The sequence below is a fragment of the Delphinapterus leucas genome, chromosome 9 (assembly GCF_059928025.1).
Source record: "Delphinapterus leucas isolate spDelLeu-1000000601 "Yukka" chromosome 9, BTC_Dleu_Yukka2, whole genome shotgun sequence".
In the NCBI taxonomy this organism is placed as follows: Eukaryota; Metazoa; Chordata; class Mammalia; order Artiodactyla; family Monodontidae; genus Delphinapterus; species Delphinapterus leucas.
In genome coordinates, this window is record NC_143137.1 from 87366469 (window position 1) to 87392298 (window position 25830).

Below are 25830 nucleotides of genomic sequence, written 5' to 3' on the forward strand. Positions count from 1 at the left end.
AGCTGTATAGGGACCAGGAGTGAAGCAGAGGGAGAGCTGTATGTATCATATCGATATTGATATCAATATTGATATATTGATTAGATATAGATGGAAGGAAGGAAGGGAGGAAAGAGAAGGGGGGAGAAAGAAGGGGAAAGAGAGAGGGAAAGAAAGAGAAAGAAATATGAGCTAAACTGTGAAAAAACATAACCTGGGAGTCTGTAAATAATGTGTACATGTGTGCATCTAATGCCCCCTTGAAAGTAAGAGCCTTCCTTACAAAGGATGGTTGGGGAAGCATCCATCTTGCTTGAGCTTAGTTCCACTTCTGACATTTTTAGTATGTAGTATTTAGTTTTTCCACATGTTGTTTTTGAACAATAATTTTTGCCATTTGAAGTTTCTAAAGAATTGAAATGTTACATCAAGAAAATAAAAAGTGGGCAAGCTGTGTAAAAGAAAAGCTTGCCACCATAAAGCTATATTGGTGACAAATTCTGTTTCAGGGAAGTGTGTACAAATGGGCACTCTGTTTCGGGGGAGTCTGGCAGGTTTGGGAGACCTCATCCTCACTGAGAAGGAGTTCAGTTGCTCCTAAGTTTACCCCTTTTACAGAGAAATGAAATGCTGCTAGCTGGATTGGCATGAGATTCCTGACCTTGTCAAACTCCAGCCAATGTCTCCTTTCCCTGAGTTAGGGCAGAGAGCGAGGATACCACCCTCTGTCTGTCTGCTGAGCAGGAAGACATTGAGTCTGCTCAGGAATTACTTTACAGATGCAGTTATTTCTCGTCATATGTGTATGTATGGAGCATCAAGTGAATACAAATATACTCCTAAATATGAATGATATAAAGTAAATAGTAAATAACCACTCAAACATCTAGACCAGGGCTCCCTGTTTTACAAATAAAGTAGCTTGGCACAAGGGACCACACGGAAAAGTGCTGGCAAGATAATAATTGGTCTTTGCTCCGGGTGTTACCATGGCTAAAGCAGATTTGCTGGGAGAACGATGATAGGTGTACTGTTCATATGGCTGTGGAGAAAGACGATGTTTTCTTCTATTAAGGTCCTGTGTCTGAAATGCAATACAGATTTTAGCGCTTGAAAATGTTGCCTGAGTCAAGAGCTCTCCTGCACTTTTCAAAGTTTGTGACCTGCCAGCATGTTTGGTTTTGCGTTTATTGAAATGTTCATTAAAACAATGTGTCTGTAGAAACTCAAAGAAGTTACTTAAAAGAAGTAAATCTTCACAAAAACTTTAATAGGACCGAATTGATTCATGTCTTTATTTTTACCTGAAGTAGAAATTATTCTATATGTAAGTAACCATATGTAAATTAATAAGGTAAATATATTCATAGTCATATATACACATATATACTCTTAAAAGGAATATGTACCTTTTAAGAGCATATAAAATGTTTGGCTAACACATAGCCAAGTTAAAATATCAAGCCAAAAACCAACTTAAAATATCAAGCCAAAAAAAAAGGTTGGATTTTTTTGGGAAATGTGTATAAAACCAAATATACATATATTTATTTATAATTAATCTCATTAATTCCCATTTCACACATTTATAATTTATAATTACTCTTATGTTCTTGGCACTGCATATAAGGTGAAATTCTGATTAAAGTACTGATGTAAACAAAAGAAATATTTATATATATAAAAGCTAGCAGTTTCTAAGCATCATTTTAGTAGTAGCTCACATACTCAATAAATGTCTAATTATAAACAACAAGCACTTTCAAGATTCTGTAAGTGTTCTTAGTAAAAATAAAAATATTCTAAAGTAATTTCGAGACTTCCGTGTCAGCCCAGTAGTTAAGACTCTGTGCTTCCACTGCAGGGGGCACAGGTTCAATCCCTGGTCAGGAAACTAAGATCCCACATGCCGCGCTGCATGGCCAAAAAAAAAAAGAAAAGAGTGAAACCTTAAACTCTAATAATAAAGTAATTTCATGTGCATCCTTATTGTTGATAAGTAAAGGGTAATAGTGTATGTGGTGTTAAAAGCATAGATTCCAAAGCTAGACTACCTGAATTCAAATCCTGTTTCACCACTTGTGGGCTTTGCATGACCTTGAGCAAGCTATTTGAAGTTTCTGTGCTTCAGCTTCCTTTTTTCCTATACATAAAAGAGAAAATAATGTTGGGGTTGGTGGAGAAACAATGAATGACAACCCTCTGTTCCCCCTCTGCAGTGGACTGAATGTTTATGTCTCCCCAAGATTCACAGGTTAAAACCCTAATCCCAGTATGATAGTATTAGCAGCTGGGGCCTTTGGGAGGTGATTAGGTTCTGAGGGCGGAGCCCCCGTGAATGGGATTCATGACCTTATAAGAAGAGGCCGCAGGGCTAGCTAGCTGTCTTTCCGCCATGTGAGGGAGGATACAATGAGAAGTCAGCCATCTGCAGCTCAGAAGAGGGTGCTCACCAAACCCACCATACTGGTGCTCTGATCTCAGACTTCTAGCCTCCAGAACTGTGGGACCCTCCCAAGCTCTGAACCAACTAAGAGAGAGAAGAGCTGGCAGATGGAGACCAAATATACCCTTTAGGATGAGAAAGCTTAGGTTGAAGAAATGACTCTGGGTCTCTCAGCCAAAAGGACTTCCTAATCTGCACCCCCAGAATCAAACATACTTGTCTTCCTACTTCTGGGCATCACTGGAAAGTCAAGCCCACCCTGTGTAAAATGTACAGCACAGAAGAGTGGAGTATATTCTTCATGTGGGCAAACTGCTCCTAAGGTAAGGAGAGGAAGGGGCTGGGCTGGTATGCAGAATACCTCTCCTCCAGGTATTCCTCAGGGGACTCACTCCATCTCAGTGGGAAGGAAGAAAGAATGGGATGAGGAGTGAAGGGTATTTCAGGAAAAAATCCCTGTTTCTAGAAACTAGAGAAGCCGGGAAGTAGTGCTCTCATGTTTGTCTTAGCTTTATTTGAGAATTAAATGAGATGATGTATAAGCAGTGTGCCCCACTCATGGTGAACGTATAATAAATGTTAGCTATTTATTATGGTGTGTGCTGTTATTAACTATGTCATATCAAGATTTCATGGAGTCTGACTGGATCCAAGATAGATATCAAAAGCCATCTACTAGCATTCTAGAGATCAGAACTGTATTGTATTTTTAAGTTCTACATTCTGATTTGTAATTATATTTGGCTAGTAACCCTCAAAATTTGGGCACATTAGCAAGGTACATTGTACTTAGTTAAATGTTTTTCCTCATATTCCGGAAAAGCTTTTTCTCTACTACGTAGCTCCTAAGTACAGGTGTGGGTGGGCTCCTGATTCTCCCCTTTCTATTAAACCCAATGGTGTGGGTTTCACAGCTGATGGAGCACAAGGTACAAGTGGATGCATGGCGCCCTTTACTCGGGCAATTAGGGCTGAGCGTCTGTGCAGAGAAGCTTCTCTCATCCCACACAACTTTCTAATTCTCCTCTTTTGAGAGCCCGTTGTTTATTTACATTTTCTCTTTCTCCTCTTTCTAAGGGATGCTGTATCTTTTGTGTTATGACCCCAAGTTAAATGCTCATAAAATTATACTGGGTTTAAAACCAAAACTGATCAGGAGACAATTTGTTTTCTCCACTGGACTCTAAACCACAGTACTTTGTCCTGGATTGTCTAGCAACTCAGTTCTCCAGAGGTAAACTGAGGTATAAATTCAGTACCTTTTCCAGACGTATGAATACTATGGTTCAGTTTTGTTGGCCATGTGCTAATGAGGAAACTGTAGGAATGCTTCGTGTCTCTCCTTTACCAGGTGTTTAGAGTAAAAATCCCCCTGTGAAAGTTCCCCCTCCATAGCCTGGCAGCTCTGCTGGCATCAGTTACTTCAATTACTATATGCCTGGATAATTGATAAAGTGAACTCAGGTTCATTTTTTTTCACCACGTTCCCTCTGAGTGCTTCAGCAACGTGAGGCAGTTTATAATGCTTTTTGTGCAACAGTGCATAGACTTTTAAAAGAAAGAATTTAGACCTTCCCTTCCTGTCCAAAAAATAAGCCGTTCCCAGGTTTGCAATGTTGAAAGTCCTCATTAGGATAGTTGGTTCAGCAATATCAGCAGGCCCAAGTGACCCAAATCATAGACCCCCCCGCCTCCGCCATTGCTTTTTTCCTCTTGCTTCATTTCCCTTTGGAGAAAGACCCAATTAAAAACAGTTGTGGATTTTTCTGAGGCTGTTTCTTTCACAGAGGTTATATTCAGCTCTTTGGCAAAGAAAAATGCCAGAGCAATTAGTGGCTCTAGGGAACCACTAGCTGTTTGTGTACTATTTCAGAAGAACCCATTGTGGGCAGCCTCTACATAGAGGTTCCTTTTAGAATGTGAATGCTTCTTAGCCATTTGGAATATGCTTAAAATTGAAGTCAACAGTCATGCCCTCACAAAGGTGCCTTGATTGTATATTCTAGATTAGAAGATGTCATGGCAGCATTCCGTAAGGACATAGGTTTCTTTTCATCATTATTCTCTGCTCACCTCCAGCTTGTGAGCTCTTGTTTCTCTTTAATATTCAAGAATGTTCTCTGATATACTTCTGGAAAACCTGCTGCTGAAATGAAGGAATATATAACTGCAAGTAACTTAGTCATTGTCTAGGTGACATTCTAATAAGAAACCTTTTTTGGATAATAGCCCAGTTGGAACTAATTCTCCACTATCCCTCCCAGTCAGGAAATAGCATGTCCAAGTTAATCAAATGTTCTGGTGCCTTGTATACGCTAATGTTTAGCATAGTGGTGGTGCTGCGTCTTACAGGATGATCAATTTGTAAAGAATTAGAAATAATTATAAAGCCAACAGAAATATTATTTCATCCGTTGTTGACTGAGGCATTAGCCTAGCATCTTGCAGGTACTTCTTAGTCAGGATTACAAACAGCTGTTAGTTTCTAGCGGCTCTACAAATCGTGCAGGTTAGTGAGGTTCTGGTTAATAGGATGCCAGAAAGCAGAATTTATAATAGCATTCAAGCATTAATGCAGAATGTAATAACCATACCTTTCCTGAGAAACCAACAGAGCCTAAACTATCTTAATGGTTTAAATTAATCTTTAATACACTATAACTTTGGGGAGGGGGCTTTGCCTTTCAAAAATAAAACAGCCAAGTTGGGGAAGTTCGGATAGTGTGAGAAGAAAATGTATATTCGATAATACATTGTCAGAAAATAAAATTTGTTATGCAGTGGCCATCTAGAAGCACAACTTTCAAAAAGATAGGATTTATTTATTTAAAAATTGGATTTTAATCACAGACTTCACTTACAAAGTTTTGAAATCTTTTAAATGCAATTGAGTTTCATTTTTTATTATCCTACTACAGAACCATTCAGATTTTCAAAACAGATGAATTTTTTTAAAAGATCAGATCTTTCACTTTAAGAGACAGCCAACAAGAAGGGGGTGGAGAATGCAGTACAAATTCCAGTGCCTTCTGGCCTGAAGGACACCTGGAGTACACCTGTGAGTGGGGGACCTAAACCTTTTTCCCTGGGAGGCCAAAACCCGACCTTGTTATCAGCCCAGGTTTTATCTTAATATTCCTCTGGGGCTTCCCTGGTGGCTCAGTGGTTGAGAGTCTGCCTGCCGATGCAGGGGACACGGGTTCGTGCCCCGGTCCGGGAAGATTAAATGTTATCGAAGTATGAATCCATATTTAACTAGATTGGTGACCTTTGCTAGTTGTGATGTTGACTTCTGTAAACTATATTTTAGAGTATACTGTCTAGGTGCTATAATTTGTTTATTGTTTCATTCAGTTTCTGATTCAAAAGTGTTTTATTGCCAACTATCTACAAGGCACTCTTTTAGGTGCTATAAATATGATGACTTAACTTAGCTTAATATGATGATTCTTTCCTCAGAAAGCTTATAGTCTATAATTGAGATAATGCTTGTAAGTAAATAACTGTAACACATGTAAAACAACAACAATAAGAACTTTAAGATCAGTGCAGTCAACAGCTATGTGAGTTCAGAGAAGGGCAATAATGTAGTTCAAGGAGAATTTGAGATGGCTCACTCTGTGGAGAATGTTGCTTTTGACTGAACGTTAAAGGATATTTAAGAGTAGAGTATTGGGCTTCCCTGGTGGCGCAGTGGTTGAGAGTCCGCCTGCCGATGCAGGGGACACGGGTTCGTGCCCCGGTCCGGGAAGATCCCACATGCCGCGGGGCGGCTGGGCCCGTGAGCCATGGCCGCTGAGCCTGCGCGTCTGGAGCCTGTGCTCCGCAACGGGAGAGGCCACAACAGTGAGAGGCCCGCGTACCGCAAAAAAAAAAAAAAAAAAAAAAAGAGTAGAGTATTTAGGGACAGTAGTGACAAATTCTCCAGACAAAAGAGAAAACAGAGATCCAAAAACTTGGCACGTGGACAGGGGATCATGTGTATTTCAACCCACATGAAGTGGAGAGTATAAAGGGGAAGAGGACTGGAAACTAAGTAGGGGTTGGACCGTGGATCCTTGAATACCTAGCTGAGTGTCTGAGTGTTCTTCAGTACCAGTGGGAACCAGCAAGACATCTTGAGCATGAGCAGTAATGTGTGATGTGAAATACAGTGAGGATGAACAGAAGGCAGAGGGAAATTAGGGTTCCTTCTGAGAGATAATGAAGGCTTAAAGTAGGAGTGCCTATGCAGAGATACTGCACAGGTAGGTAAGAGAAGCATGGCAACATTTGTGATGTGGGGCAAAGAAAAGAGAGGACTTAAGTGTGACCCAAAGTTTTGAACTATCATCCTGTAAAATAACGAGGTATCCTAAATCAGAGTTCTCCCAGGCAGTCTTCCTTCCTGTCACCCCTCTTGGTATCTGTCTCCTCCAGACCTGTCTTGTAGAGCTGTCCTCCTGTTAAAAAGTAAGATAATAGTTGTCTACTTCTGGCTTGTTCATTAAGTTGCAGTGAGGTAAGAGTTATGTGGGACTTGCTCCTGCCAGCTTCAGGGATTGTTTGCCTCCGATAGTCACAGAACTCTAACTGGGTTGTGCCATCAAAGTCGTCTTTAGTTACATGCCCTGGAAACAATGACCTGCTGGGATGCATAGCCCCTGCCTGCCTCACAGCATCAACACGATCACTTTCTCCACCCCCATCACTAATCTCGTGGTAGCTTCTGAAATACACCAAGCCTCTTTCCCACATCGGGGCCTTTGCACATGCTCTTGCCTGAAACATCTTTCCCATCTGTTTCACATGTCTAGTGCTTTGCCTGTTTTTGGCCTTAGCTTAAATGTCATACCCTCAAGAGGCCTTACCTGATCACTTTCTCTAAAGAAGGTCCCACCCGCTATTCTCTGAGCCCTTTGTTTCTTTCTTGCCTATTACTTATTACAACTTAGAATTATTTTATTTGCATGCTTACTCATTTTTTGCCTCCTTTCCTGACAGAACATAAAGTCTATGATAACATAAACCATGTCTCTTTTCTTGATGACTGTATCCCTTGATGGCACCAAGAACTGTGTCTGGTACTCCTTAGGAGACACTCGATAAGCAGTTGTTGAATTAATGAGTGAACTACCTATTCAGAATGCTCTATGTAACCTAACAGTGTCATCATTTACCCTCAAATAATTGGATTAAATGTAAAGAGAGTAGCAACAAAAGCCTTCAAATTAACATATTCTTATTTAAAAGTATTCATATGATTCACATGGTGATATTTGGGAAATAGAACATAAGTATTCTCCTTAAATTCCTGAATTTCCATAAAAGCTCTGTGGTGCCACACTGCATTACCATGATTTTCGGCCTTTTAAAAAATGAAATAGAACGGAGAATAGACTAGAAAATATCAGAGTGCATTGCATGTGGTAAGTGTAGTTTCAAGAAACTTTTTAGTGTGTATGTTGGAGGTCACAATATGAAACTATTTTTTACTGTGACTCCAAGTCAATATATGCTCTGGTATTTTCCACTTTATCCTAATCCCCAATCTGGCTGCTGTTATAGCTCTTCAGAGCCAGCACTGAATTGTCATTCTGCAGTGTTAGGATTGCCTGTGGCCTATTTGCAGTGGAAGCATTCTCACAAATGCACTCAAATTCAATTTTTTTAAAGTATTTTCTTATTGATCAGCATACCTTAACCTCTCTTATAATGCTCAGTCTCACTGAAAAGAGAGTTCCCAGAGCCCCTTTCACTGCAGAGTGCTGGGCTGCTATTAAGTTAACCAGGAAAAAATCACTCAGGGTTGGACAGCAGTAAGATTTGCTGGTTTTGACATCAAGAATTTGGACAATGATTTGACACATAGTAGCTATATTTGCTAAAATGGAATTTATGTAACTCCTTTTCTCTTTTTTTCCTCTCTCTCTAAGCTGCCTGCCTTGTGCTTGGCTGTATGATTTTCCCTGATGGCTGGGATTCAGATGAAGTAAAACGGATGTGTGGAGAAAAGACAGACAAGTACACTCTTGGGGCTTGTTCAGTCCGCTGGGCTTACATCCTGGCTATCATTGGGATTTTGGATGCCCTCATCCTCTCGTTTCTGGCATTCGTGCTTGGTAACCGACAAGACAGCTTGATGGCAGAGGAACTGAAGGCAGAAAACAAAGGTAAGATTGCTTTGGGGAACTCTTACCTGGACACCTCAAACACAAAAAATGACACTCTGCATTCTTTCCCGTCTGGTAGCAGTGCATCCCCTCTGGGTCTGATTTGCTGCATTTTAAAAAATTGAAGTATAGTTGATTTACAGTGTTGTGTTAATTTCTGCTGTACAGCAAAGTGATTCAGTTATACATATATCTGCATTCTTTTTCATATTCTTTTCCGTTATGGTTTATTGCGGGATGTTGAATATAGTTCCCTGTGCTATACAGTAGGACCTTGTTTGCCAAGGGGGAGGAGGGTTGGGGGAAGATGGATTGGGAGTTTGGGACTAGCAGATACTGCATCTTTTAATGGTGTCTAGTTCACAGACTTTTCCCCGACTCAAGACATTTACACAATTAAAATAGTGTATTTTTATGTTTACCTTTCTGAGGCTTTCTGAGTCCATGGCTATGAAACAACAACTTTTTTGGGGGGGGGGTGTGGGGAGGCCCTACTTGGCCAAACAGCAAGTGCTTTCTCGCCACGTATTCAGCTATTTTCCAGGTTGAAATAAATGCCTGGGGAGTCTTTGAGAATCATCTATAAGTGTCTTTGTTAAACTGCTCACCATCAATATAGTTGAATTCAGACTCAACCTCTCAGAAAGAGGTAGAGATACTGGCCACAAATAGTTACAGTTAGATATTTCAGTGTTTACCTAATTAGCTGAATTTTAAAATGTGTTATCTGGGTAATCAAAAGTCCTCAAATTTCTCTTCAAAAAGAAAATGCCTTCTGTAACACACACACAAACTAGGATAGAAAATAGGACATTGACTAGTGAATGACACATGAATATTCTAGTGTGCCAGTAAGAGCTAGCAAGTCGTTATTCAAGATAAATCTTTTAATTTTCTTTCCACATTTCTAAACCAATTTCTTGGGATAGAATTTTACTGTCTCTGTTTTGTTAAAGCCTTAGGTTCATTAAATTGTTTTGTCTTTATGTTATCTTTAATACTTTGGACTTGTATCAGCACCTTCAACTGAGTGGCTCCTTCTTCTAGCTTTTATTCCTAATTAAGAACTAAATCCATCTTTGAATTATGAAATTTAGTTTATTTCAAGTAGTGTTTACTTGAAAAACTCTTCACTGCCTCAACATGCCTCAAATATAAGCATACATTAGTATCTACGTGAATGTCACATGTAATGATAGTGTAGCAAGCTTTATACTTAGAGCATCACAATTTATGCTCATAAGCCGTGAACTATAAAGAGATGAATAGAGAAGTCCGGGAGAGGAGCAGTCACCCGCGAGCCCTTTATTCCTCTGATTTATAGACAGAATACATATTAGTTTACTTGGGTCTGTCAAAAATATTCTAAACACAAAAATAACCCTTTCATAGGGGAATAGTGCTGAACTTCCTAAAAACATGACTACCTCCCTCTGAGTTGCCTTTTCTAGATGCTGGTTACACTTATAAAGCATGTTGCAGGTTTAAAGTGCTTTCACATGCACTCATTAATCTGGTGCCCTTGGCTATTGTCTTTGTGTCTTGTTGGATGTACACAGACTGGTCTCTGTCCTGTTAACTTCACTTCAAATTTAATAGTAGAGATAGCTCAATATTAGAATAAATTACCTTTCCCTAGACAATGAATTAAAGAAAACTACTTTGTTCTGCAAATGCTTGATTCTCACCACCACCCAGAATTCTATGTATTCACTGTACAATTCAAAGTTATATTGAGAACCTTTAACTTTCCAGATATCCTTCGACCACATAAAAGAAGAAAATTCAGAAGAAAAAAATAACAAAGCCAGGAATGTTTTCACTTGGCCACCGAGAATTCTAACTCACAATCACACATACAACTGAGAATTCTCCTGAATTCATACTTCAGGACGGAACAGGCAGGATTATAGAATAATAATCAACAGTTTCCAAGATGGGTCTTTTCTACCAGTTGATTCAGTTAAATGTGGATGTCTGATCCCTTCTGTCTAGGTCTTTATTAAAGAAAGCATCATTTTCTACTCAATGATATATTGGAAACACCTTGTAAAAGCATTAATGGGAAAGAAGATTAAAATAGGCCAATATAAGGTTTAGGGACTATCTGTGAATAATTTTTTCTGTGTTCATCATCTTCTCCATTTGAACGTATCATATTTGGATGTATTCTAGAGTTTCTTCCGTCTGGTTCTGAAGGACTAAAATCAGTAGCAGTTCTTCTGTATCAAATCAGATAGGTCTAATAAAGCAGCAGGGAACACCAGGCCATATTGATGAAACGTTTCAATTCTACCACATTTTTATTTCACAGTTGAAATTCCTTTTCCTGGAACTCTGAGAATGTATCAACAGTTCTATTACCCGGGCAGTTCTGATCCGTAAACAATAGGGTCTTGTAAAAATCAGAGCAAGGTTTTCTAAGCCTTGTATAAAATGTAATCAAACCTGCATGTTTCTGAGAAACGGTAGGAGATTTACAGTTGTTGTAGAGAGTAGCCGTTATTGTTTGTTATTATTTAAACACGTGTTCATTGTTAAAACTTGCAAAAACTTAGGTTGTTTGAGGGAAAACCAATCAGTGGTTTGTTTTTATGTTTGTGTATGAACGTAGTTTCACTAACCAGTAGTTTAATGGCTTTGAAGTGCATGCAGTAACCAAAACTAACATCATTGTTACCTTCTCTCAGATTTCACTTCCCTGAGGACCTGTAAGAATAAGTTGTAATTATGAAATTGGTTTTATATAGGTACTTTGCATGGCTACGTTAATATAAATTTTCCCTTATTGAAACATTGTTTTTCACTATCAATTTTTTTTTTTACTGATAAAACTAACGTGATGTCCTTTGATAGCTAAGGCCTCCTTTGGGTTCCAGGGCAATGCAGTGAAACAAGAGGCAAATCTAGCTCATGGAATTTTGGAAGATTTTATAAACTACGTGATGCCTTCTGGTATCATGGAAGCAGATAATACCATAACTCAAGCTTTGACTCAGAAGAGGAAATAGGTTATGATATAGGTTATATCACCACACACACTGTAGTATCTTTTACAGTCTTCCATTTTTATGGCCTGTCAATCATCCTAACAACCTACATCTTATAACAAGTAGCAGGACCATTATAGAAAGAATAAACCTGCAAATGTGGCATATGCCCCCAGTTCGAAGAAGTTTGTCCTGAAAGGTCTCATTATCATTTCTTCTTAATGTGGCTTTTGTAATCTAATAATACAATTGCCCTGTATATCTAGAAAAGCCACCAAATGAGTTCAGTACAATAAGATATTGCTTAGATCCATAAGTCTTTCCCAGCAACCACCCCAATGGTCAAAACAAGAATCACTGTTACAGCCTATATCAGAGAAGGGAAGGGAATGCAGCTCTAATTGTTGCCTTTACTCCACTTACAGAGTCTTAGGGTGAAAGGTGCTCCACAGGATGCTCCAGAGCCATAAATTAACTGTCACAAAGGTGCTATTCAAAGGGAAAACGGGGAGATCCACAGATGAACATCTCCACCTCTGTCTCTTAAGATAGATGTCCAATGAATTCACCTCGATCCCATTTTCATGTTCCCATACCACACCTCCCACAGCATTTCATAAGGTCCTCCTTTTCCAAGAGTGTAAATATAATTTGAAAGAGAGCTAAGCTGAAATTTATCATAAATTGTGAAATGGCAAAATCTGAATAAAGGAGTTTTAACATTGTTTCACCAAACTGAAAGCAACAACTTTGATGATGCAAGTGTTGTCTTAGGGCAGACTTCTGTAAGAGAGAAAGTTAATCATCTATGGCGCTCTGACAAACAAAAAAACAAACAAAAAACAGCCCCACTGAAAAACAAAGAGGAGTGAAAACTCTAAATATCCAACTAACTTTATACGGGAGTCGGCATATGCGAGAAAACTCAACTGCATCCCCTGCATGTGGGGAGCCAGCCCTGCAGGCTGTGTGCTGTCCCTGGATCTGGGGCTATTAGCAGACAGGCAGGTGTTCATTCTTGTTTTGGGCGTTGGGCAGCATGATTTCTAAATGAGCCGACAACAGTCGGCATTTAACCTTGATATGCTGCTTAAGTGCATATTTTAACACACTGAACTGTGAAGTCAATTTCATTATGTAAAATTAAAGTTTCATCCAGATAAAAAGGATTTGAAATGAAAGCTTCATTTTCAGTTTCTTTCATTAATTGTGAAAGGATAAATAATTACATTTTCAAGAGCTCCTATGCCACAAATATCTCTTTCCTTGTCAGACACCATTCATAAAGAGGTCTGTTTCTGCGTTTATGTGTAGGGTCTTTGGAATCGCTTATCAGATAATTGGGGCCTCTCCTGAGCAGTTTGAAAGTCACTTTGTCTTCTAGCACTTTAACTTCAAATGAGAAAACATGATTATCCATCAAGAGGTGACTCCAGCTGCCACTTATTTATTAAGTGGTTTAAGCTCTTAAATGCTGTAATAGGGGGAGTTAGAATAAATTCATTTTACTTAAATAGCTAATTGAGAAATGCTTCAAGATTTTGAGTTAAGGTACCATGCCGTGCCACAGCCTCATTGAGGGTGGCAGTGTGGTCTGTGGAAAGAGTGTGCACTGCCCAGAGCTGGTGTGATGTGACCCGAGGAGCCTTGCATTCATATCTTAATAGTCCCGAAATTCAGCTTCCTTCTCTGTAAAATGCAGACTCACCTAAATGGCATCTGAGGTTTGTTCCAGCTGTAAAATATTCCAATTCAAGGGACACCTTCAGAGGCGTCCTTTAAGGATGCTCTGAGAGTTGTAATAGCTTCTACCCTCAGAGCAATGAATACACTAAAGGCTCTTTTAGGGACTTGTTAGCACTGCAGGGGTGACTAGGAGAAGGGAAAGATAAAGGTCAAGGGGAGGGAGGTCCAGGATGCCTAGGTGTTTCTCCCTCAGCCGTGTACCTCCCCACTGAACCTGCTGTCACAGCCCCACTCGTGCACACCACCAAGAGGAGAATGAGTCAGATTTAGAAACTCTGTGCCATGCAAAGGAGGCTCCTTGCCCCACTAGATTCCCATACTATGTGATGTCCATGTGGACACCTGGACAGTGAACAAGGCCCCAGATCACAGACACAAACATTTTTTCTGGTCTCAACTCTGGCACTGATTAGTCATGTGACTTTGAACAAGTCTCTTAACATCTCAGAGCCTCAGCTTCACTTTCTTTAAAATGGGAACGATAATACCCAGCTCTGCCTTCTCTGTAGGGTTGGGAGAATCCACCAAAAGCATAGATGTAGAAGCAATTTATAATCAGTGATATTGATATAGGCTTATTGCTAATCATTTCCCCTATATGACATTTTAATTGATCTTTGGAATAATCCTGTGAAGTAGTTACCATCATCCCCATCATCCTAGTTTTACACGTCAAAACCCGAGGCCCATAAAAGTTAAATATTTTGTGTAAATTTTCACAGCTAGGAAGGAATGGATCCAGGACTCAAACACAAATCATTTTACTTGAAATTTCAAGTTCTTTTTGTTGTGTAATAACACAACACGATGTAATCAATTCTTTATGGATGCTGATTCTAATGCTTTCCACTTGAGTAGTCAGCCCTGTGCAAGTAAGAGTATAGTCTTATTTTCATTTGGTAGCTTTTAGATAATATTATTCAATCAAAAGTTTAATACACTTGAGAATGGGGGAAAGCCTTGATTTAAAACTCATCCTCTTACTTGACTCTGTAACTTTATAAAAACCTAGTGAGGTAAGATCAGGAAGCGTAGGAAAGAAAGTATCTTCAAGTGCTTTGAATTAAAGCTTTAATAAGGCCATAGTGAATTGTCTGTTTCCCACTGGGATTTGAACAAAGCCCCCTTGGTCATCAAAGCATCTCAGAGTGTACCTCTAAAAAATGGCATACATCTTGACACTTTTTCAGAAGGGCTCACGTCAGTCTCAGTTGGAGCAGACCTTAGTGCTCATAGAGTTGTTTTATATACTTGGAGCTTCTAATTCCTCTCCTCTCACTCTTTTATAAGCTCACTCCATTCAAGTTCTCACCCCCAGCACTTCACAGACACTGTCTTATGAAGGTCACCCCCAGTCTCCTAATTGTTAAATTTCATAGTCGATTATCAATCCTTGTATTGACTTATCAGCAACCTTTCACAACTGACTGCTGGCCCCATCTGAAGGTCTGTCTTTAGCTGGCTTCCAGTAGCTGACCTTGCCTAGATTTCCTCTTGCCTCTGTGGGGCTCTTTGATCTCAAGTCTCCTTTGCTGATTCCTCACTATCTATCTCTCCACTCTATCTATGTTCATATCCCAGGTTATCTCATCTCTGCCATGACTTTATTTATTTATTTTTAACATCTTCATTGGAGTATAATTGCTTTACAATGGTGTGCTAGTTTCCGCTTTACAACAAAGTGAATCAGTCACACATACGTTCCCATATCTCCTCCCTCTTGCGTCTCCCTCCCTCCCACCCTCCCTATCCCACCCCTCTAGGTGGTCACAAAGCACCAAGCTGATCTCCCTGTGCTATGCGGCTGCTTCCCATTAGCTATGTATTTTACGTTTGGTAGTGTATATATGTCATGCCACTCTCTCACTTTGTCACAGCTTACCCTTCCCCCTCCCCACATCCTCAAGTCCACTCTCTAGTAGGTCTGTGTCCTTATTCCCGTGACTTTAAATGACTGCTGTACCCTAATGACTCCCAACTCCCACCTCTCCAATGAACTCTGGTCTCATATACCCAACTGCCTACTTGACACCCTTTTTTAATATCTAAATTAGCTTCTCAAACTTAACAAACTTTCCCAAACTGAGCTCCTTATCTTTCCCACAAAGCCTCCTTCCCCCACGGTCTTCCCCATCTCAGTTCATGACATCTCTTATTTCTAGTATTCTTATCTACATATTTACACTTCTAAGCCACAAATATACCTCTGAAAATTTTTTCTCCCCCATAAATATTCTCCAGTAGTTTAGTTGCTTCCTGTTTATCTAGTTAGTTTCCTAACAAGGAACCCCTCTAGCTTTCCTCTTATTCATGCTGGAGTCTCTGGTGTTTTTCCACATCCTCTATCTGGAGAAGCACAGGTACCAAATGAAACATTAGTGTTCTTGACTTTCATTCTAGTTAAATCTCCTTGGGGCTCAGTGTCCCTACTCAGACTTGTTTTTTTAGTGTACATGAAACTTTTTTGGCAAGTGATGTTTACATTCTTGCTGCATGCTCACTGATTCCATTGTGAGGTCGAAGAACACACTGAAAATGTAACCTGTCACTTCACTTGCCCCTGGCAAAGGAGAAACAGCTGGGTTTTTTTTGGGGGGGGGTTCTGATTTTTTTATTGAAATATAGTTGCTGTACAATATTATATAAAGATATACAATACAGTGATTCACAAGTTTTAAAGGTTATACTCCATTTATAGTTATTATAAAATATTGGCTATATTCTCCGTGTTGTACAGTATATCCTTGTAGCCTATTTTATACTTAACAGTTTGTACCTTCCAGTCCCCCAGTCTTACATTTCCCCTCCCCCCTCCCTCTCTCTGATGGTAACCACTAGTTCTCTACATATGTCTGCTTTTTTGTTATTTTCACTAGTTTGTTGTATTTTTCAGATTCTACATATAAGTGATATCATACAGTATTTGTCTTTCTCTGCCTGACATTTCTCTGACTTATTATTATTAGCATAATGCCCTTCAAGTCCATCCATGTTGCTGCAAATGGCAAAATTTCGTTCTTTTTTATCATTGAATAGTATTCCATTGTGTGTGAGTGTGTGTGTATCACATCTTCTGTTTTTAACGTCTGGTAGGGGAGGTAAGGACACAGTGCCAAGTGGATACTGCTGAGATAAATAAATGTTGAGATTACTTGCAGAAATAGGTGTTCTATTAGTGCTTTACAAAATATGACCACCCCCCCAAAAAAACCCAGCAAATTACATTTTTTACTCTAAGTTTCTTGAGAGCAAGGACTATGTCTTATTTATCTGTTATATCCAGTATTATAGTTCTCAGCACATAGTAAATGCTTAATAAATTTAAGCACTTGTTATTGTTACTTTTATTGAATCAATTCCATGAAAGAATTGTGTAAGTAAATGTCCCATTTAACATGTTCCCTGCACACGAAGCAGTTTGTCTCTTACTTCATGGATTGCAAAGGAAATAAATTTGCCTGCATGTTACACATAGATACATATTTTTAAAGAATCAGAGAACGGCATGTTGGAACAATATACTGTAACTCTGCCACTCAGCAAATCAGTGTACCTCTTTAGGCCTTATTTCAACAGGCACAAAAATGTACTGTGTGCTTGCTGTGTGCCAAGCAATGGGCAAAACCACAGCAGTCAGCTCATCAAACATTTCCTCCACACCTCGTGTGTGCCAAGCCTCGTGATAAACACTGAGAGTTCCAGAATGATTGGGGCAAGGTTTGCCCTCAGTCTCTTTGGGGAGAACATGTAGTGTTATAGGCACTAGGTTATATTTCTGAGTTCCAATCCCGTCCTCGTAGACATGGCTTCACCAGGTCACTTCGTTGGTACCACCTCTGTGAGTGCATGCCGTCGCTGACAGCTGCCTCACTCCAGCACCAGTGAAAGATGATGCTATAATAAGCAGAGACTGCTTCCCAAGGACAATTTGACACGCAAGGTTTCATCTGCTGAGAGGCTTTAAAAAAACCAGCTTGTAGAAAAACATCAGTGAGTCTGTTAGTATTAAATAAACAAAGGAGAACACAACTGTGAAGAAATGAAAAAAATGCAATAGATATGTTGTGGACAGGGACAAGTCAGAATAGAGAGGTGGGGAGTTCTCACTTATTGCTAAAGCATTCGTTTTAGAGCAGCCTATTGAAAATCTAAACTCCAGAAACCGTTTTGGGGAAAAGTCCATTGTACCGCCACTGTTATCACCCTTGAACAATGTCTTTCCAGTCAGTCAGCCAGCTGATCCTCAGCAAGTGCTGTATTTATGCATTTCATTGACTTTTGCTTCCTGCTTTGCTGCACACGTAATCTCAGCCTCAGATTTGGTGGGGAAAAATCGGTTTGGCCTGAGTAGATATCATCTCCCTAACTTAACTTCACCACGTCACCTTTGATGATGTGTCTGGAATAACCAGGAGACGAAATGTGAATTCTGACAACTGCCATGCAATGCTGTCTGCAAGTCAGTGCGCTGTCAAGCCCACAAGAGCGAGAGTGACGATGTTGTCAAGAGATCTGAAGGGCAGAATTCAACCAGCGAGAAACGCAGTTGTGGTGTTAGTGTCAGCCACCCCAACACATGTTCTGACAGAACCACTAGGCAGGCCGGTCGCTGGAGAGAAGCCGGACACAGCCCCTCGCGGCAGTGGGTGAAGCTGCAGTGCTCACTGAAAGGAGGGCTCCGATCCGGAGCCCTTACAAGGGGCAGCTTCTCCAAAGAAAATCTAAAACACTGTCCCTTGTCCCAGAGAAGGTGACAAGCCCAGAAGAAGTCACATGAGCAAATTCCATCTGCTCACCTGATAGCTTCTCACCAGGGGCTGGCCTTTTGGTGCCAATGCCAACAAACAAAATGAACCAGACGTTCTCTGACTGTCCAGACAGGAGAAGTGCAATTGTCTGGGCTCTGGGAGCTTTGTTTCCAGTTCACCCATTTAAAAAAGAAAAAATAAGAAAACCCTTTCCTGACCTTGGTAAAGGGGGCTCAGAGATGCTATGTAGATCAGTACATGGTAACAGATTACCAGATGACAGTGTCTTGAAGTTTCTTTTTCAGGAAAATCCTTTAAAAGCATGGGTGACTGTTTGGTTTTTTGTTTTTTCTTTTTTTTTTTTTTAATCCAACTGAAAAGAAGTCTTAGTGGTGGGCTTAATAACTCTTCAGATGTTGGGTGAATGGCCAACTGTCTCCTCTCATCTGTACTGGGGTGTGGTGGGGGACAGGGTCAAGCTAAAGCAATGTTGAAATATAATCACAGAGTGAGGACTTGTAGAGCCAGAAATCACTTGGCTCTTTACAGTCAGCTGGGGAGCTTAAAAATAGATTCCAGTGCTTGGGCGCCACTGCAGAGATTCTAATTCAGTTGGCATGAGGTGGATCCAGGTGTGAGAACTCCTCAGGCGGTTCTCATGTACAGCCAGGGCTGAGGACCAATGTCTTCACCCAGTGCCCTCGTTTTACAGATGAGGAAGCTAAGCCACAGAGAGGGGAAATAAAGATCATCTCATCAGTTTGAATTTTTATAATTAGAAATCAGTAGGTAACCCATGAAAATAGTCAAGTTTCATTCTGTAATAGGCTAAATAATCATCTCTGATACAGTTCAGTTGCTGTTCTTTTTGGAAGCAGAGCTTTCTGCCAGCCCTGGGAAATCGATTTGTGGCAGCTGCTGTCTCTGTGAACTCGGGCAAACCTCTCTAAGCCTCAGCGTGCTCATGTGTAAGGACGTTAATAGAACCTGCCTCATTTTGTGAAAATGAGATAGTGTATGTAAACTGTCACAATGTCTGACACCTATGAAAACTGTTTTTATTTTGAGAGCTTTGATTTTACTTGACAAACACATATATAGAGCTTGTTTGTATGCCATGGTTCACGCGGTACAGAGCCCACACCCTAACCACTGCACCATGGTCTCCCTTTGTTCTTAGCAACTCTGCATCATAATGGGGACCTCATTAAGATCTAGAAATTGTTCCCTCCACATGTTTAAATATGACTTTTTTCATGTGGTAATTTTACAAATATTTTCAATACGACTGGTGAGGGTTGGTTGGTTGGAGGTTTTGTGGGAAATTTTGCTTTGTTTTTTGTAATCTTCCCGCATGTACTTGTATCTCAGGATGATCAGGGGTGGGATGGGGGAGGAAGTAGTCCATTATATTTACTACTCAAAGAGCTCAAACCATATAGCCAGCTCTGTAAATTCAGTGACAGTCACCAAGGAGACCCCATGATCCCCTGATAGAAATAAGACTCACTCATTACAATGTTACCCAATTTCAACCTGGCGGGAAATTCCTTCAGTGCACTGCTGGACAGATGAGAGCCAAACTCAAGGCCTTAAAAATGTCTGTGAGAAGTGTCCTTCAGAAGTGATAGAGGGAAGGGAGTCCACCCACGCAGAAAAAGCAGTAAAGACAAGAATCCCCTGAATGTAGGGGAATACAATCACTTCAGTTCTTATATAGGGTGATAAAAGTTTAGTGCTACTAGGATAGTATGTGCCTGTGTTTTGGTCAGAACACATCTTTATTTTCCTCACCATATACATGGCAAATAAAATCCATATGTCAAACAAACATAAGTAATAAAATCTTTATTAGAAGCTAAAATAAACTGGGAGGACTCCTCCCTCATTATTCAAAACCCATTTATCTCTAGCTCTCTCTCCTGGTACACTCTAAACTGATCCCTTCCCTCGCCAGCTAATTCACACCCACCAGGTAACAAACCTTTTTATTATTATTATTATTATTAAAAGATACTTTTCAGGTAGTAGCTATCAAACTTCTATGAGAATAATATTTACCTGGGATGCTAATGAAAAATGAAATTATGGCTTTAGTAGTTCTAAGGAACAGCTCTAAGGAGTCTTCTTTTTTAATTAATAAATTTTTTTTTAAAAGCAGTTTAAGGATTACAGCAAAATCAAGCAAAAAGTCTGAATTCCCACACACCGCTTTCCCCATATACATAGCCTCCCCACCATCAACATCCCACATCAATGTGGCTCTTTTATTACAATTAATGAACCAACATTGACACATTATTATCAACCAAACTCCATAGTTTATGTTAGGGTTCACTCTTTGGTTTGTACATTCTATGGGCTTTGACACTGAAATCTGTATTTTTAATAAGTACATTTAAGTAAATGTGATGCAGTTGATTTGAGGGCAATGCTTTAAGCAACACTGCTCAGGGTCATTTATAATCAGATTAACACTACAATTATAATGTTATGATACTGAGGCCAACAACCATGGCCAGAGCAGTATTGTTACTTTAGAGTTGCTTTTCATAAATATCCTGGCACCCCTCAGTGCATAAATAGGATCTATTCCAAAAGTTTACTTCCAGCTTGGTGTTTTGGAACTCAGATCACATACTTTTCATAGAAGCAATTGATGTCAGCAACAGTCAATTTCTTGGATTTGCCCTCCAAAGCTTGTTTCACTCATAATGTTAGAAGAATAAGGTTATTTAAGCAATTGGATTTTTTTACAAAAGGCAATAGAAATGTAAGCCCATAAAGTCAATAGACAAAAATACAAAATAAAAATCTTTGAGAACCAGAGATGGGATGGGATTTTTTTAAACAAAACTTCAAAGGCACAGACCATAAGGCAAAAAAAAAAATTAATTTAATTACATCAAAATACGACTTCTGTTCATGAAGGACAGCAAGGACAAAGACCAGGTGACAGATTTAGAGAAGTTATTTGGAATGTTACAAAATAGCAAGTAACTAGAATAAGCAAGGAATTCCTCAAAATTAATAAGAAAAAAACTCAAAATCAATTGCAAAATGAGCAAAGATTATGAACAGGCAATTTGTAGGAAAGGAAACAGAAAGAACTAGTATATGAAGAAATGTCCCAAATCGTTAATAGAGAAATATAAATTAGAACAGCAATGAGTTGTAAATTTACACCTTTTAGGTTGGCAGAATTTAGACAGGATAACAAGCAGGGATCTCCCTCTGCACTGCTAGTAGGAGTGTGAACTAGAGCAGCCATTCTGGAGAGCAGTCTATTCCAGTTGCTAAACATACCCTATGATCTACCAGTTCTGCTCCTGGATTTATGTCCAGGAATTTCTCGCTAGCACCGTGAGGGATAGCATATGAGGATGCTCACTGAAGTATCACTTGTGGTGAAGAGTTGGAAAAAATCTGGATCTTCATTATGGAGGAGTGGATAAATCATTTGGGGTGAGTGGAAACCATAGACTATTCTGTAGCAGGTCAGAGACAAAAAATTAAATCAACACAGGGCAACATGGATGGATGGATCTTTCTTTTTCTATTGAAGTATAGTTCATTTACAATATTGTGTTAGTTTCAGGTGTACAGCATAGTGACTCAGTAGTTTTGCAGATTATATTATAGGTTATTACAAGATATTGGGTATAATTCCCTGTGCTATACAGTAAATCCTTGGGTTTTTTTAATCTATTTCATGTATAATAGTTTTATCTGTTAATCCTGTTCTCCGAATTTGTCCTTCCCCGCACCTCTCCTCTTTGGTAACCATAAGCTTGTTTTCTATGGCTGTGAGTTTGTTTTCATTTTGTATATACATTCATTTGTATTATTTTTTAGATTACACATGTAAGTGATATATAGTATTTGTCTTTCTCTGTCTAACTTAATTCACTAAGCATAATATTCTCTAGGTCCATCCATGTTGCTGCAAATGGCAACATTTCATTGTTTTAATGGCTGAGTGATATTCCATTGTATATGTATACCACATCTTCTTAAGCCACTCATCTGTTGATGGGCACTTGGGTTGTTTCTATATCTTGGTTATTGTAAATAGTGCTGCTGTGAACATTGTATGTATCTTTTCAAATTAGAGTTTTCATTTTTTCCAGATACATACCCAGGAGTGGGACTGCTGGATCATAGGGTAGCTCTATTTTTAGTTTTTTAAGGAGCCTTCATACTGTTTTCCATAGTGTTTGTGCCAATTTACATTCCCACCAACAGTGCAAGAGGGTTCCCTTTTCTCCACACCCTCCCCAGCATTTATTACTTGTAGACTTTTTTAATGATGGCCATTCTGACTGGTGTGAGGTGATACCTCATTGTAGTTTTGATTTGCATTTCTCTAATAACTAGCAACGTTGAGCATCTTTTCATGTGCCTGTTGGCCATATGTATGTGTTCTTTGGGAAAATGTCTATTTAGTTCTTGTGCCTGTTTTTTGATTGGGTTGTTTGGGTTTTTTTGATATTGAGTTGTATAAATTGTTTGTATACTTTGGATATTAACCCCTTGTTTGTCGCATCATTTACAAATATTTTCTCCCATTTCATAGGTTGTCTTTTCATTTTGTTGATGATTTCCTTTTCTGTGCAAAAGCATTTAAGTTTGATAAGGTCCCATTTTTAAGGTTTTGCTTTTATTTATTTTGCCTTGGGAGATTTATCTAAGAAAATATTGCTATGATTTATGTCAAAGAGTGTTTCACTTATGTTCTCTTCTAGGAGTTTCATGGTGTCATGTCTTAAATTTGGGTTTTTAAACCATTTTGAGTTTACTTTTATATATGGCATGAGGGAATTCTCTAATTTCATTGTTTTACATGTCACAGTCCAGCTTTCCCGGCACCACTTGTTGAAGAGACGGGTTTTTTTCTCCATTGTATATTCTTGCCTCCTTTGCCATAGATTAATTGACCATAGGTGTGTGGGTTTATTTCTGGGCTCTGTATTCTGTTCCATTGACCTATATATCTGTTTTTGTGTCAGTACCCCACTATTTTGATTACTGTAGCTTTGTAGTATAATCTGAAGTCTGGAAGGGTTATACCTCCAGCTTTGTTCTTTTTTCTCAGGATTGCTTTGGCAGTCAACACATGGCAACATGGATGTATAAAAAACAAGATGCTTAGTGAGAAAAAGGAAACAATAATATAGGTAATAAAATACCATTTACATAAATTAAAAGTAATTCATATCAAACAATGATCCACAGTGTGTAATATAAAATATATTAAAATAAAAATATATCCATTAATGGTTGCCCATAGAGAGGGGAGAAGAATGACAGTGGGAAATGGGGATAAGGGGATTCAACAGAGGAGGCCGTGTGGTGTGGGGGTAAAGAGCCTGGGCTGTGGCATCAGGCTGATTGGATTAGACCCTCAGCTCCACCCCTTACTAGGTGTGGGTCTCAGTGTCTCTTAAGCTTCTTCAGGAGTAAAATGTAGATCACATTATCTATCTTACAGCATCACAATGAGGTTTAAAAGATACAGTCCAAGTAAAGCACTTAACTCAGTGCTTAATATATACAGTTGGTATTCAATAAATATTAGCATTATTGTAATATAACTTCAGCCTTATCGTGAAGATTGATTGTGGGAACATTGTTTATTAAGGGTAGGAAATTAGGGCTGGGGGAGAGGAAGGAGATGGGAGAATGGAGGCAGGAGCAGGCTGAGTGTAGTGACAATTAAGTTTTCCATCTTTCCGATAAAAATCTTGCAGTTGGTATCAGTCTTCTCTCCTTTGCCCTATTTCCTCCCCTTATTTTCTCTTCCACTTCCCCAGTTCCACAGAGGATCCCACTTTTTGCCACCAGGTGCTGGGACACGGTGATGTTAGGTGGAAAAGAAGCCTATAAAATAGAGAAGGGGAGAGCTGTCATCTGTGATGATGACAGAGTAGGGAGGATGGAAGTTTTTCTGTGTACAAACCATCCCAACACTCAGTGGCTTAAGCAGACAACCATTTACTATTCTTTAGAAGTCTGTGGGTTACCTGGGGTTTGGAGCACCTGGACTAGACTTGTCTGGGGGTGTTTCTGCTCCATGTGTCTCTCATCCTCTTCCTGGAACTAACAGGCCAACATGTTCTTCCCGTGGTGATGACAGAGACACAGGAAAATCAAGCTCCATAGCACAGGACACTTGGGCCTCTGCTGTGTCACATCTGCTAAAGTAAGTGGTCAAAGTAAGTTGTATGGCCATGCCTACAGGTGGGGAATTGCACCCCGCCCCTAGGAGGAAGGCACAGCAAAATAATTGGACAGAGGACAGGGAAGGGTGAAGAACTGGCCCACTCATGCAATCAACACAGGAAGCCACATCCTTCTTATGAGTGACAGGCAAGAGGGAACACAGCCTAGCTGGAAAAGCAGGAAAACTGAATGCCAGATGATACAAAAAGTGGGCCTGAGCAAGTCTCTCTCACACACAGAGAAATACTCACACACATGAGGGCGGAAGCCCCAGTGACTAGTGTGATATTAACTTTAATACAGTAACTAAAGATAGATGAGTCTTACTCTGGGGTCTGGGGGTGGGACGTGCAGAGGGGTGGAGATCTATCCTTAAAGAAGTAGGCAACTGAATAGATAGTGCTATTTGGGAATATTTTTTAAAAAGTAAAGGAAAAAAACCCTTTCTTGAATCCAGAACAAATGCAGAGATGTTAACCAAGGACTGAGATGAAATTACAAGTGTTTATAAAGTTTGTTCCTAACCTTTAAATCATGGTACCTTGCCCTGAACCTTTGATAGACTATCATAGCCTGCTGTTAATGTTCATACTAGTATCAATAGCTACAGTCTGGCATATATAAAATTTAAATACAAAATTGTCAGTTTCTAATGAAATGGTTGAGTATCCACAAGTCTCTTTGAAGAAAAAAAATGAATCTTTTGTCCCAGGGTAGGGGAAAACCTGCTTAAACAGCCTAAAATGTGCATTCATATTACATTATAAATGCAACAGTTTTACCTTCAAAGAAGCATTCATTCATTCAAAAAGGCATTTTTGGTTTGAATAGTAAATACAGATTCTAATGACTTTTTTTTCCCATAAATTTATTTATTATTTTTGGCTGTGTTGGGTCTTTGTTGCTGCACGTGAGCTTTCTCTGGTTGCGGCGAGTGGGGGCTACTCTTCATTGCAGTGTGCAGGCTTCTCATTGCAGTGGCTTCTTTTGTTGTGGAGCATAGGTACTAGGCGTGCGGGCTTCAGTAGTTGTGGCTCCTGAGCTCTAGAGCACAGGCTCAGTAGTTGTGGCGCACGGGCTTAGTTGCTCCGCAGCATGTAGGATATTCCCGGACCAGGGCTTGAACCCGTGTCCCCAGCATTGGCAGGTGGATTCATAACCACTGAGCCACCAGAGAAGCCCAGATTCTAATGACTTTTCACTACTGTGTGCAAAATATCCCTTTCTCTGCTGCGAAAATTAAATTTAAATATGCCTTTCATACTTTAAAAATGTATCAAGGGCGCAATACCTAGAATGGTGCCTTGCAAACAAGTAAAAAGAAAACAATGAGCTCTATACATGAAAATCAATAAAATAATAATCATGGGTATGTAAAGGGGATTGTCATTTATTTCTATTTTAGTCCAAGCTGGACCTGGGACTGTGTCTCTTTCCGTTCTGCACCCTCAGTGCCCTGGCAGAGTGCCTGGCATCAGCAGGTGCTCAATATTTATTTCAGCTTAGCTAACTGGGAACTTTCTGCACCCCCCAAACCAAAAACCTGA